At 33.9% G+C, this 13,783-nt stretch overlaps 1 non-coding gene across 1 annotated transcript; it reads right to left on the reverse strand.

Moving 5' to 3' along the window:
- Positions 1-1,133: 1,133 nt before the first annotated feature.
- On the reverse strand, positions 1,134-1,297 carry LOC121099990. The gene has a single exon (XR_005831715.1). It is a non-coding gene; the product is annotated as a U1 spliceosomal RNA (small nuclear RNA).
- Positions 1,298-13,783: the final 12,486 nt, after the last annotated feature.

Here is a 13,783-nt window from a genome sequence, read left to right on the forward strand (position 1 = left end):
CAATTCAACACACTGTACACTTACAATGAACGGATTTTATAGTATTTAAATGATATCTCCATAAATCTGTTAGGAAAAAAATGTGCAGAGTGCAATTGTTAAGTAGAGTGTTTTGTAAGTGTCGAGTATGCCAATTTGACCAATAGCGTTGTTTATATCAATCTCCCTGCAGATTTCCTTTTTTTTTAAATCTCTAAGTGGAGATAAGAGTATTGAAATATCAAACTATAATTGTAGATCTGTCTATTTCTCCTTTCAGTTCTGTTAGATTTTCCATCACGTATTTTGAAGCTCTGAAATAGCATATATGCAAGTTTAAGGATTATTAGGTTTTCTTGATGAATTATTCCATGTATCATAATTAATGTTCCTCCTTTCCTGGTAATATTGTTTTTGCAAAGGCCAATTTGTCTGACATTAATATAATCACACCAGACTTCTTTTGATTAAGATTTACATAGTGTATCTTTTCCTGGCTCTATTCTAAAATTGAGATACAATTCAGATACTAGGGAAAAGTCACCCTTCTAAAGAGTACAATTCTGTGGGTTTTAGCATATTCACAAAGTTGCGCAACCGTTACGACTAACTAATTTCAGAACATTTTCATCACCATATAAAGAAATCACCATACCTATAGCAGTGTACTTCCCACTCTCACCTTCCCTAGCCCCTAAGAACGATTAACTTACTTTCTGCCCCTATGGATTTGCTTACTTTGGACATATAATATAAACGGAACCATATACTATGTAGCCTTTTGTACCTAACTTCTTTCTCTTAGCTTAATCCATGTAGTAACATGTATTAGTTCTTCATTCCTTTTTATGGCTTAATAATATTCCATTTTAGGATATGCCACATTTTTGTTCATCCTCTGATAAACACAGCTGATGCACATTTGGGTTGTTTCCACTTCTTGGATGCCGTGAATTGTGCTGCTATGCACATTGGTGTACCAGTATTTATATGGATATATGTTTTCAATTTTCTTGTGTATATGCCTAAGAATGAAACAGGAATATACCTATATATAGATATATACATATATATATCTCCTATACATCCTATAAACATATATATCTATAGTTATATATAACTATTTTTTTTTCTTTCTTCTTTTTTTTTTTTAACAGGGGAAAGCACGAACGCAGTCCCCCACTACCACAAATTATGCAGTCGAGTTTCCCACATTTGGGGAAATCGCAGGGGTCAGCACATCTGGAGTGCAATGGATAAGCCCTGCCCTGGGAAAACCACCTTTGTGATCATGGTATCTCCCCTGCCAGGTAAGTTATATAACTATTTTTTAATAATTTGAATGAGTGCTAATCTTTTTTCAAAGCAGCTACACCATTTTACATTTTACATTCTTCATACCAGCAATGTATGAAGGTTTCAGTTTTTCCACATCATTACCAAAATTGGTATAGCTTGTCTTTTTTTTTTTTTTAATTTTAGCTATTCTAATGGGTGTGAAGTAATATATCATTGTGGCTTTGATTTGCACATACCTAGTGACTAATGATATTGAGCATTGTTTCATATGCTTCTTGTCCATTTATATATCTTACATGGAAAATTATCTGTTCAAATTCTTCACTTATTTTGAAAATTGAGTTACATATCTTTTATTGTTGAGTTGGAAGTGTTCTTTTTACATATTTTGGCTGTTAATCCTTTATCAGATATATGATTTGCAAATATTTTATCTAATTCTGTGGCTTATCCTTTCACTTTCTTGATACTGTCCACTGAAACAGTTTTTAATTTTGATGAGGTCTGATATATCCATTTTTATCTTTGGTTTACTGTATTTTTGGCAGCATACGTAAGAAACCATTGCCTAAACCAAGACCATGAACATTTTTAGATCTTTTTTCTAAGAGTTTTATACTTTTAGTGTCTACATTAGTCGATTCATTTTGAATTAATTTTTTATATGGTGTGAGGTACAGGCCCAGCTTAATCTTTTGCATATTGACAACCAGTTGTACCAGCACCATTTCCTGAAAACCATTCTTTCCTCACTCAATTGTCTTGTCATATTCTTTGGAAATTAATTCACCAAAAATATGAGGGTTTATTTCTGGAATCTCATCTCTATTCTATTGATTCTATCCATCCTTATGCCAATGGTACATTGTCCTGATTAATGTAGCTTTGTAATAACTTTTGAAACTGGTAAATATGCACCTCAACAATACAACTTGCATTGAATCTATAGATTAGTTTGGGAGTATCACTATTGTAACGATATTAAGTCTTCTAAGCCATGAATACATGATGTGCCTCCATTTATTTAAGTTTTTATTAATTTCTTTCAATGTTATTTTTAGTGTACAAGTCTTGCAATTCTTTTGTTAAATTTATTTCTAAGTATTTTATTCTTCCTGATGTAATTATAAATAGATTTTTTTCTTTTAATATTTTATGTATTCATTTGAGAGAGAGACATAGAGAGCACAAGCAGGGCGAGTGGCAGAGGAAGAGGGAGAAGCAAACTTCCCACTGAGCAGGGAACCTGATGTGGGGCTCGATTCCAGAACCCTGAGATCATGGCTTGAGCTGAAGGCAGATGCTTAACTGACTGAGCCACCCAGGTGGCCCAGAACTGTTTTCTTAATTATATTTCTGGATTGTTTGTTGACAGCTTATAGAAATATAATCGACCTTATTCTCTGCAAACTTGCTGAACTCACTTATTACCTCTAATAATTTTCTTCTTTTTTTAGACTCCTTACGATTTTCAATTTCAAAAAAAATGTCATCTGCAAATAGGCATAATTTTACTTCTTCCTTTTTAATCTGGGTGCTATTATTATTTTTATTATTATTATTAGCCCAGTTTCCCTGGCTAGAATCTTCAGTACAATTCTGAATAGAAGCAGTAAGAACATATATCTTCTTGTTCTTGATTTTAGGAGTAAATATTTTAGTCTTTCTTTAGTAAATATGATGTTAGTTGTGGGTTTTCATGAATATTCTTCATCAGGTTAAGGAAGTTCCTGTCTATTAGTTCGTTGAGTACTTTTACTATAAAAGGATGTTGAATTTTATTAAATGCTTTTTCTGCATCAGTTGGGATGATTGTATAGTTTTTGTCCCTCATTTTATTAAAAGAGTTTATCATATTGATTACATGTTGAACCAATCTTGCATTCCTGAAATTAATCACACTTGATCATGGTGTATAATCATTCTTATATGTTATTGGATTTGAATTGTTAGTTTGTTGAGGATTTTATTTATATATTTATATTTAAAGCCTTCTTGTGTCTTTGAATATAGTGTTTCTCTTATGGATAGTGTATATAGTATATATTTGAAACTATTTTTAAAGTGCATTTGTCTATATCTGCATTTTCTAATCCATTTACATTTAATATAATTATGAATAAGGTAAGATTTACATCTGCCATGATGTCATTTGTTTGTATATATCGTAAGTATTTTTTATTCCACTATTGTTCCATCACTGACTTTGATAATTAGGTATTTTATATTGTACCATTTTTCATTCTCATTTCTTTTACTCTATTTCTCTGTCATTTTCTAGTGGTTGCTTTTGGGATTATAATCAGCATCTTTCCTTATAGGTGTATAGTTCAGCTTAATTCCAACTTAATTTCAACAGTATAAAAACTGTGTTTCTAGGATACGTGGGTGGCTCAGTCTGGGAAGCATCTGCTTTTGGCTCAGGTCATGATTGCAGGGTCCTGGGGTTGAGTCCCCCATCAGGCTCCTTGCTCAGCAGAGAGCCTACTTCTCTCTCTACCTGCTGCTCTCCCTGCTTGTGCTTTCCCCCCCTTCTCTCTGACAAATAAATAAATAAAATCTTTAAGAAATAAATAATAAATAAATAAACAAGATCCTTAAAAATAAATAAATAAAACTGTGTTCAACTGTGTCACGATGTATAACACCTTTGTTGCTAGCTGTGATTTGCAAATACTTTATGTTCATCTTTCATGTTCTTTGTTCTAAATCTATGTTTAAAAAGGAATTGATCTAGAACTTTCCTTTATTGCAATATTCTTACCAGTATTCTTAGTATCAAGTTTATTTGGCCCTATGAGATCGATTTAGAAATTTTCCTTTTTTTCTATATCTGGATGAATTGGCATAGGTTTGGTATTCTTTCTTTCATAAATGACTGGAATAAATTTATTTAATAAATGTATGTAGATTTTTATTTCTATTTAGGTGTGTTTTAATATGCTGTGCTTTTCCCAGATTATCAGCTTGCTCTTCTAATTTCCAAATTTATTGGTATGAAATTGTTTATTATATTGTTATTAATTTACATTCATAATTTTATTCATAATATTGGTGATTTGTACCTTTTATATTTCTTTTTCATCAGCTTTGTCATGATTCTTTTCATTTATTCATTTTGAAAAGACAACTTTTGTCTTCGTTGAAATAGAAAATAATTGTTTTCTATCTGATCAGTTTTTTTCTACTATCTTTCTTTATTCTGTACTACTTTCTTTGAGATTCATATGGTGTTTTTTTTCCTAGCTTCTTCACATAGAAGGTGAAATTCTTTTCTAACATATGCATTTAAAGCAATAACTTTCTCTTTAAACATGGTTTTATCTGTATCTCATAAATATGTCATATTTTAATTATCATTTAGTCATAACTATTCTTTATTTTCCATTGTGATTTACTTCTTGACTCATGGTAATTTAGTAGACTATCATTTCATTTCCAAACACTTTAGAATTTTTTACATTAGCTTTTGCTATTTATTTTTAACTTAAAAAAAATATTTCTCTCCTGTGGTCAGAGACCACATTCAATGACCTACTACCTGGTTAATTTTGCCAAATAGCCCATTTGCACTTAAATAACATGTAATCTGCAGTGTTCAAATTACTATTTCACCTATGTATCTACTAGATCGATTTTTAAGTTGTGTTTTTAAATCTTGTCTTTCATACTGATTTTTTGTTGGCTTGTTCTATTAGTTTCTGATGGTTGAATGTTGAAATCTCCCACTGTGATGATCTATTCTTCTTTTAATTCTACCAGTTTTCACATCACATATTGAAAGCTACGCTAAACACATTCAAAATGATTGTATATTCTTAGTTCATTGGTTGTTTTATAATATGAAATAGTCCTCTTTTTTGTGGTAATGTCTTAGAGCCTACTTTGTCTCATATTTATACTTTTCCATCAGCTTTCTTTTGGCTACTGTTCACATGGCATATCTTTTCCCATTTTCTTTCATTTTAGTCTTTTTATGTTAAGTCATGATTAATTTGTATGTAAGATTGAGTTGAGTTTTGTTCTTTTTCAAGTCAGACAATTTTGGTCTGTTTTGTCTGTTTCCATTTACTGTAATTCATTTACTTTGAGGCTTAAATCTACCATTTCACTTTTTTTGTGTGTGTATGTGCGCACTGCTTTATGTTCCTTTTTGTTTTCTTTCTTCCCTTTATCTGGATTAATCAACTATTTTTATTTCATATTACCTCCATTAGATTGTTGCCTGTACACCGTTTTACTGACCTTTTTGTGGTTATGTTAGTGATTACAACCCACATGTATCCTTTTACCACTTCCTGGAAATGAAAGAAACTTAGAACACTTTAATTCTGCTTCTATCCCTTCCTGACTCATGGGCAATTTGCATATATTCTATTTCTCTGGGTATCTTAAATGCCAAAAAACCTTATTACTATTGTTGATTTATATCATCAGTATTCACTTGGAGCAACTTTTACACAGATATATGTTTATATTTTGTCCAAATCTTCACATTCTTCTTGGAGGGAGAACCAGTCTACAATAAACTTAAACTATGCTACAAGTACTCGAAGCTGAAATCCCTAACATCCTCTTTTCATTATCTAATCTTCAGCTTTCCTGTGGGAAACAAGAGACCTTCTCTCTGGATTACCTTGCACTAAACAAAAACCACTCAATATACTTTAGGCAGAAAGGGATTCAATACACTAAATAAAATACTAACACATTTTTAGAACAGATGGAATATGGGGCTGAGGCCTGGCCTTCAAATGAGAATGAGAAAATCCCTTTCGGATTGGTCAGTCAGGAGAGCACATACCTCTCTCACAACCAAAGAGCTGCAAATCAGGAAGCTGCAAATCTGAAGCTATCATAAGCAATGAGTTTAAGAGCGGGGCCCTAAATGAGATCGAATTATCAGGAAATCAGTCCTGCTCACACCACAACTGCCTCTTGACAGTCATGAAGCTGGTGAAAAATGCAGAAAAATCCAGTGTCTCCTGGACTACATTATTCAGCCGCAGCCGCAGAATCACTGTCCTTACTTCTTTCTAAATGGCAGGAAGTAGTGAACATAATTTCCAGGACCCTATCTGCAAGAGCATAGGGCATGTGTATGTTTTGGGTTTCCAGCTTTTGCAATGTGCAATGGAAGGATGAGGTTGGAATAAATGCTGTGTGCCAATTTATTATATCCAAATTGATTAAATTGTTATGTGTAAGCAAGTTTTTCTCCAAATATGAATCATTATGAGTTAGTTCTTTCAACACTCTGTACCACTCAGCATTCCAAAAGAAGCCATTTAATAATGAGACATTGCTATAGAGTTAATAAACCTTCCCTTGAGCAAAATAGCACTTTTCCCCGTTGTATGCGAATGCTACTCTCTCACAGATCAAGGATATTTTGGCTGCATCTTCAATTTTGCAGGGCAATGTGCTAGTCAACATAAAATGAGAGCAGTTATTCCTGTGAAGTGACAATGCTATTGTAGGATGAATATTATAGCACAGGACATCATAAACTTCAGCTGCTAAGAGACACAGGGTTGCCCCTCCATGTCTTGTCAAGTACTTAGAAGCCAACTGTAATAACACCAATCAGCAGCACCATGGAGCTGCTCTTACCTTTGGAAAGGGAGTCAGAATTCTGTGTACAATTGTGTTGGAAAAGCAACAGGGTTGAACTGCTCTTGACACAGAAGCCAGTTTGCCCCAAGGCCAATAGGGATAATTCAGAGGTTTTGTATTTTTCCATCAACAAACAACAGTACTTTTGTACTGCATTTAACTAGCCCAGAGTTATGGTGATTGCTACTGAGCATGCTCAGACTTTGGACAATGTTTGTGAAGTTTCAACCCACCTCCAATTCTGCAGAAAAAAGACTCAAGCACTGCAGCAGCTGACGATTCATTTTCCTTGTACAAAAGTAACATTAATAATACTTGAAAGTGAAAGAAATGATAAATAGGTTTTTTCTAACACATTATTGATCATTTATACTCTCTTCCTAACTTCTCAGACTCTCAAGCCTTGCAAGCCCACCTACCTGAACACACACAGACTCCGCACTCAAAACTCCAGGGTACATTTAAATGATGACCTCATGCTCAAAGTAGCCAATATAATTAAGAAAAGCATTTCCAGTTTGAGTGTCATTTTTCAAAATTCATAATACTTGACAAGGTCAGAAGACAAGGTCTTCAAATATCTAGAGGCCAAATAATTCTGCAGTAATTGTTGTAGCACTCTGAATAAGTCTTTGTGTTGTCACTAACAAGATTGAGAAAGGCAGAGATAAATGTAGTCTGACATAAATGAAGAATACCAGAAGCCTCCTAGCCGCATATGCTGCCCTTCACCAGCTCATTGCCATTTTATTGTGAAATTACTGGAGGAAAAGAGAAAAAAGAATTGGGTAACTATGTTACGTCCTAAAACATGTTGTACTTTTAAAGATATATTATTTCTCAAAGCAGTAAGATATATCACATTAGTCCCTTGAACAATGAATCAAAATATGTATATATCATGTGTTTTAATTGAGCTCTTTTCACATGAAGAATTCAGAAAATCTACCAGCTTAAAGCTCAAGGAGTCAATTTTTATTTTAAATATAATTGAATTTATTAATTTTTTTCACCATGGGGTATTTTTATTATTTAGATGAAACTAAAACACAAGCTAACATATGAAACCTGGGCAAACCTGCATTAAAATTTTATATTATATGCTTTATGCCATTATTTATCACACAGTTCCTCAAACTTTATTCTTAAAGAAAGGTATTCACAGAAAGTCAAAATAATATTCCTGATACTGCTCTAAATTGAGCTAATGAAATAGGTGGATGATGCCTTTTAATGATCAATTTCATTGAAATATGCTTTTTTAAAGATGAAGCTGGTCAAGTCCACGAGTGAGGAGGAGTTTGAAAATTCATCTCCAAAATAATGCCATTACATCCAACAGCAACTTCTTCTGTTAATAGGTTGGTCTGATGAAAATCAGCTACTAAAGTCTATCTTGACTGACATGTAATTTAATCCAAGCTTGTCATGGTAAGTGAACATTGTATCTGCTATTTAGGGATAAAGGTTGAAGGGAAAAAGGAAACATCATTATTCTTTCCTTTTAAAGATGTATTTATTTATTTGAGGGGGAAGGGGCAGAGGGAGAGCGAGAGAGAAACTCAAGCAGACTCTGTGCTGAGCGTGAGCCCAACACAAGGCTGGATCTCATGACCCTGAGCTCACAACCTGAGCCAAAGCCAAGAGTCAGCCACTTAACTGACTGTGCCACCCAGGCGCCCCAGAACATAATTATTTTTGTAATGAATTACATGAGGCTATTTTTGCAAAGAATGTTTCATGTCTGTGAAGATCTTAAAGACAGAAGGGCTTGAACTTTTCTCAAGGCATTTTGAGTACTAAGTTTAACAAAGAATACCACAGCAGTTCCTAAAGATGGAAATAAACAAGCTCTAATACTACTTTCAGTGTGAGAATATAATGGTATTTGGGGAAGAAGTGTGAAGTTTGCAATTGTCAAATGTGAATTGAATATCATTCTCAATAAATTTCTTTCTGTAAACATATTGATACGTTAATGCAATTCTCTTATTTGATCAATTGAATTTCCACTTATCCCCTTAAAAGTTGGTTCCTTATGACTTTCTTTTTTAAATTTTTTTATCATTTATTTATGTATTTATCATTCATTCATTCATTTTTTTTTCTTATGATTCTTTCTGAGAAGTGCAAGATGCTCTGTCGGAGCAGCCACTCCCTTGCATGTAAGCGTATATGAGTTCTTCTAACAGTTACAAGTAATATCGTCAAATTGAACAAAAAGCAATTCTTTCTTATGCTGACACAAGTTGGTGAGGTATTAATTGTCTGTAGAGGGTGATGTCATCAAAACATCTCAGTTAAATTGTACCAAGTAAAGTTGCATCATTTTTTTTCAAGGAATTATGGAGCTGTATAGTGGCTACAGCTTCCTATTATTTGAATAACGAAGGAGAAATTTTAAAATTTGCTCCACTAAAGGTTGAGTTTTATCACCTAATTAAATATTAAAAAATAGAGAAAATATAAACAATGACTCATAAGTCATAAAAAAAAGAAAAATCCCAATTGTTCCTCACAATTTTTACTTCTTTACATCTTGCTCTAACTGTCCCCACTCTACCATTCATAACAACTAATGAGTAGTGACTGTTAATGCTTGTTCAGTGGAATCCACAAAGCAAGAATTATATACAAGGCATCGTCTGGGTGCCATGTAATACGCAAAGATAAACCAAATGAAGAGTTAGGTTTTTAGAGAAAAGTGCATTTCTTTATACGGAGTGCTTTTGCTCATACTTTCCTTTAAGCACAGTGATACTAATCCTGGTGATTGGGTCTTGCTTTATAAACGCAGCATCAGCAGTCGCCTGGTGGCTGGCAATGCGGAATGCATCCAGTGATAGGTAGAAATAAATTGATTCTGAAAATCTGGTCTTGCGAATCAGAAAATAAATTACTTGGGACTTAAAAATAATTTTGTTATGAGCAAGTTAGCACCAAAGTTTTTTTATGGCCACCGATGCTCAGTGACACCAGCAAAGTCACTCTGTATTCTCTGCTAGATAATTACCCTCCAGTGCCCTTTGGTGCAAATGTGCTTATTGTCCTTTAGTATTTCTTCCTTTATACAGACAGTTCTTTCACCTTGGCATTCTTAAATCCATTGCTATTTTTTCCCAACATTTCTTTCTTACCAGGCATTCAAAAACCAAATGTTCTAGTATGTTTTCTTTCCCCACACACTGCTTTAGAATGTGATTGTCCTTACACCTCTCTCAAAACCATTTTTTCTGTTATGAAAATTTCTTCTAGCTAGGTCATCCACAGCATGATTTGGTGTCTCCTTGGCAACCACATGGTCTTACCATTTCTCAGTATCCTTTTTTACTCCCACTCATCACATTTCACTTCTTTCTAATCATTAATCCTTGAAATATCTTCACTTAGTCCTTGTCCTTGTTTTTATATCCTCCATGTTAATTGTCCACCTTCTCATGCATATTCCACACCCCAGTCTTTAAATGGCATTAATTAACTTCCTTATAGGTCAGAGATCAGATCTATTTAAGATAGATAAATCTCTTTTACAATTCCTCTTGCCTGTGTTATTAGGCTGTACAATTTCCTAGAACTAGAAGTTTGATAAGTGAGGGTGATGCCTGATGGTCCTCTATCAAGGTTATATAAACTATTTTGATCCCAGATACAAATATGAAATTTAGATAGGCAATCAGTTTTATGAGCATGCCCTATTTTAGAATTGAGCTGCTGTCTCTAAACCAAGTTAGACAGTAGAGTGTTTAAAATTACAGGTTTTGAAATCATACAGAATTCCTAAGTTTGAATCCCAGTTTTGTCTCTTACCAGCTGGATGATGTTGGACAATATACATAAACTCTCTTACCTAAAGTAGGAAAATAATATTCTCCTTATTGAGTGGTTGGAAGGATTAACTGAAATAATGTAACACGCAGTAAATAGGTAGAAGCTTAGCTGATAGTAGCTTTTAATTTGAGACCTTTATTTTGAGTAAATTCAGCCCAGATCCACTTAGAATTGATTTCCTAATACCATCTTAGAGCACCTTACAGAAAAACCAAGGGAATACTTTGACCTATATTCTTTCCCCCTTCATTGGCTTAATAAACCCTAAAATGTATGTTTTTTCATTACCCTTATTTGTAGCTCTACAGACTAGCTTTAGTAAGTACTTAATATTTCAGTATTTTACCTAAAGGGGGGGGGAAGTGTATACAGTATCTGAGAGTAAAGATGTAAAAATACACCTTTTATTGTAGTGGCTTCTCATTAGCTTATCTTTGTTTCCAGTTCCTCTTGTGTTGAAAATGTTGCAATTTTCACATAAACGTAGAACAAGAATCGTGCATTATGTGGTAAGCTTTGCATAGATAATTTCGTGCACTATTATGCTTTCTGCAGGAATGAGTTTTCTGTAGCTGTAATTCTTTCCTTCTCTGAGTCTTGAAACTTTCCATGGCAACATTACTTTACAGTTACAGGGTAAACACATCACAACATGGAGGAGTGTGTGTACATGGAGAGGATATATCCCCAATCCCCTGACTCTTGTCTGGCTGCTGGCTGCCCACACTTCTTCAACTAAGCCTCCACTTTATCTCCTCCCTTGCTGAGTCAAATATAGCTCGCACACTATTAGATTTAATTTTGTGTTGGATTTACCTACAATTTTTCTCAAAAACTAATCGATCCATTGCTTTTGAAGTATCAGTCCTCTAAAAGAAAATGCCATAATCTGTGTTATTTTTTCTGCTGGTTGCACATGAATCTATAACATGACGCTCTGTGTGTAGGTTTAACAGGATTTCAGCATACCCATTTCCTTTGATACTGACATCTTTCAAATTTTTACTTTCTTCTTTCTTCATTGGGTAATGCCTGTCAGGGTTCTCTTGAAAGAGCTGGTGCCAGGGTTAATTATCTCCGGCTGCTATCCTACGGCTGGAATGTTCTGAAACGCTTCATCTTTGACCTATTTTACGTGGCTTTTACAAGTCTTATTCCAATCACCTGTATGCAATTTCCATTGGTCATTTTTAGTTGAAGGTGCGTCAGGTAAGCGCATAATGTCATGACTTTCACTGTTTTTCCTAACTTCTATCCTCAGCGTGAAGTTAAGCCTTTATCAGGCATGTATTTTTCTGCCTCCGAGGCACCTTTTTTTAATCTTACTTTTTGTTTGCTGAGACAAATATAAGGGACTAAAAAACTACCAATAGACATGACTTTTTGACCAGCAATTCCAACTACACCTAGGAGTTTATAAAAAAGAAAAACAATAAAGATTTTGTGATAGGAATGTTCATTGTAGTTTTGGTAATAATAACAAAATTTGGAAGCAACCTAAGTCGCCTTACATGATGGTCAGTTTAATAAATTTAAGGATGAGATTATAATGAGATGCTATGCAGACATTAGAAAGACAAAAACAATTTAATGAGGACTTAGTGTGTGCTAGGTATTGTGCTGCTTTATGCACAATCCCATTTGGCCTGTGTATCAATGCTACAAGGTAGGTACTTTTGTTACCCCCATTATATTTATAAGGCAATTCAATCTTAGAGAAGTTGCGTAAGCAAAGGCACACAAGTAGTTAGCAAAATTTAATTCCCGAATTTCTAACTTCAGGGCCTAAGGTTGTTTTTTGTTTTTGTTTTTTTTAAAGATTTTATTTATTTATTTGACAGAGAGAGACAGCCAGTGAGAGAGGGAACACAAGCAGGGGGAGTGGGAGAGGAAGAAGCCGGCTCATAGCGGAGGAGCCTGATGTGGGGCTCGATCCCAGAACACCGGGACCACGCCCTGAGCCAAAGGCAGACGCTTAACCGCTGTGCTTACCCAGGCACCCCCAGGGCCTAAGGTCTTAACCAGTAGTCTGTCTTGAATTTGTAATAGAGAAAACAATATTCATGATATTTATTTATAAGATTTATTACATGTAGTAAAAAGCAATATGATGGGTCTTTTACGTATTTGATGTTATTTCTTTTTATGCCCCACATATTATATAAATTATTATATAATAAAATAATACATGCTGAAATAAAAGCATAAAAATACAAAAAAGAAACTGTTTAAAACAAATTTATATATGAATATAATGTACTTTCCCTATTTTTCTTTATAGTCATGATGTTTTAAAATTATTTTCAAAATAGATATTTTTTGTAATTTGGTCAAAGGGCTCAGGGCCATGAGTGTAGTTTTCCACTCTGTTCCATTCAATGCTATAAATATTTATCATTCTTATTGACTATGTCACCCATTTTATAATAACCAATTAGACACCTCTTTGGACGTACATCAAGTACACTTTTTACTTTAAAGCAAACAAAGTAAATTGCCTCATCCAGTGTTATTTTCTCCAGACCATAACTGGACTTGATGACCACTCTTTCTTTTGAAAACCCCCTGTAATAATACTTCAGGTACATTTTATAGGTTCACTCTAACCCATTTTTAAAAGCTGGTGAAATTTTTACTAAAGATTCCTGTATGCATTTGTTTAATTGAGATCTTTTTTACAAAACTGAATAGAAATAACCTAGAACTGTATTATCTTTCTTCCTTCAATATTGTTAAAAACTTTTTTTCAGTCAAATAACTTTAGTGTTCTTCCCTTCCTTCTTTTTGGCCACTTAACACCTCTCTCTCTCTCCATATCTATATTACATTTTTATATGCCTCTTTATCTAGATTTATATATATCACCACAACTGTGTTCCGAGGAAATGAACTAATGATATCTAATAAGGAAGATGAGAATTTAATGAATCAACATCCTGTTAACATATCCCCTGCTAAAGACAGTCATTAAGTAACCCAAACCCAACCCTTTTCTTGTTGGTAGGAAGAACAGTTAGGAGGCTGTTGGGAAGGCCCCGTGCAAGAAATGTTGATGAATAGA

This window comes from Ursus maritimus, unplaced genomic scaffold (assembly GCF_017311325.1).
Source record: "Ursus maritimus isolate PB19 unplaced genomic scaffold, ASM1731132v1 scaffold_1, whole genome shotgun sequence".
In the NCBI taxonomy this organism is placed as follows: domain Eukaryota; kingdom Metazoa; phylum Chordata; class Mammalia; order Carnivora; family Ursidae; genus Ursus; species Ursus maritimus.